Genomic DNA, 2,301 nt, shown 5'->3' on the forward strand with positions numbered 1-2,301 from the left:
TGCAAGGAGATCCAACCAGTCCATTCTAAAGGAGATCAGTCCTGGGTGTTCATTGGAAGGAATGATGCTAAAGTTGAAACTCCAATACTTTGGCCACCTCATGCGAAGAGTTGATTCATTGGAAAAGACTCTGATGCTGAGAGGGATTGGGGGCAGGAGGAGAAGGGGACGACAGAGGATGAGATGGCTGGATGGCATCACCAACTCAATGGACGTGAGTTTGTGTGAACTCACGTTGGTGTTGGACTGGGAGGCCTGGCGTGCTTCAATTCATGAGGTTGCAAAGAGTCAGACATGACTGAGTGACTGAACTGAACTGAACTGAAGGAGGCAAAAGACCTGTACTACAAAAATTGTAAGACATCAATGAAATAAACTGAAGACAACACAAGTGTAAAGATACAACATTTTCATGGATTTGAAGAATAAATATTGTTAAAGTGACCAAGTATTCAAAGCAATCTAAGTGTTCAATGCAATCCTTATTAACTACCAATGGCATTTTACACAGAAGTCAAGCTAATAATTGTAAAGTTTATATGGCAGCTCAAAAGACCCTGAATAGTCAAAATAATCTTGAGAAAGAGCAAAGCTTAATGTTCCATGCTCCCTGACTTCAGACTGTACTAGAAAGTTACAGTATCAAAACCATATGGAACTAGCACAAAATTAGACCTATGGATCAATGGAACACAATAGAGAGTCCAGAAATAAACCCACACACTCCAAGTCAGTTAATCTACAAATATGGAAGCAAGAACATAAAATGGAGGAAAGACAATGTGATACTGGGATAACTGAAAACAGACATGAAATAAATGCTGTTAGAAAATTTTCTCATATGATGTACAAAAATAAAATAGGTTAAAGACCCAAATATAAAACCAGGAATCAAAACTCATAGAAGAAAGCATTCTTTGACATAAACTGTAGCAATATTTTTTGGATCTCTCTTCTAATGCAATGAAGACAAACTACAAAATAAACAAATGAAACCTAAGTAAACTTAAAAAAATCTATACAGCAAGTGAACTCATCAACAAAATGAAAAGTGGAGAAAATATTTGCAAATGAAATGAACAATAAGGTGTTAATATTCAACATATGTAATAAGCTCATACAACTCAATATGGAAAAAAACAAACAACCCAATTAAAAAGTTGGCCAAACATCTGAATAGATATCTTTCCAAACTTCCTAACCAATAGAAACATGAAAATTATTGCTAAACAATTGCTGCAAATTATTCAAAACATAATAGATATTACCTCAACACTTCTCAGATTTGCTATTATCAAAAGAACAGAACCAAAAATGCTGGTTTGTATGTGGAGAAAAGAGAACGTTTCTACATTGTTGTTGGAAATGGAAGTTGGTGCAGCCATTGTGGAAAACACTATGGAGTTTCCTCAAAAGACTATAAATAGAACTACTATATCATCAAGCAATTCCAAGTCTGTGTATATATCTGAAGGAAACAAAATCACAAACTTGAAAAGATACATGCACTCCAATATTCATAGCAACATTTTTTGCAAGATATAGAAATAATCTAAATATTCATCAACAGATGAATGGATAAAAAAGATGTGGCATATAAGTGTGTGTGTTCCACAAACATGATGGAATACTATTCAGCCATGAAAAAGAATGAAAATTTGCATTTGAAACACATGTATGGCATTTTGTCTAAGTCATATAAAGACAAATGCTATGTATTACCACATATATGTGGAATGTAAAAATTATAATTGACTAGCAAATAAAAAAAGAAAAGACTGATATAGAGAACAAACTAGTGGTTACCATTGAGGAGAAGAAGGACAAATTAGAGGTAGGAGATAAAGCACATGTACTGCTATGAATAAAATAAATAAGCTACAAGAATATATTGTTCAGCACAGGGAATATAGCCAATGTTTTATAATAACTATAACTGGAATATAATCTATAAAAATTTTGAATCAAAGATAAGTATAATCTAATCTAATGACAAAACTTACATCAATGTAGTAAAAACCTCATATACTCACTTTTTATTGTTAATATTTTATTACTAGAATTTTCTAATATAAAATAATTTTTAAAATTTTATAGTGAATATCTGAATATTCTCCATCTAGATTGTACAAGTAGAATTTTACTGATTACCATATCACATGAAATTTATCTATGATTCATTTTCCCCCCAAATGCTTCAGTATGCATATTGATAGTTCATTATATGGTAAAACACATACACACACACACACACACACACATATAGTATGATGTAAAATTTATAAACTTTGGAATGCACGT

The sequence above is a fragment of the Bubalus kerabau genome, chromosome 12 (assembly GCF_029407905.1).
Source record: "Bubalus kerabau isolate K-KA32 ecotype Philippines breed swamp buffalo chromosome 12, PCC_UOA_SB_1v2, whole genome shotgun sequence".
NCBI lineage: Eukaryota > Metazoa > Chordata > Mammalia > Artiodactyla > Bovidae > Bubalus > Bubalus kerabau.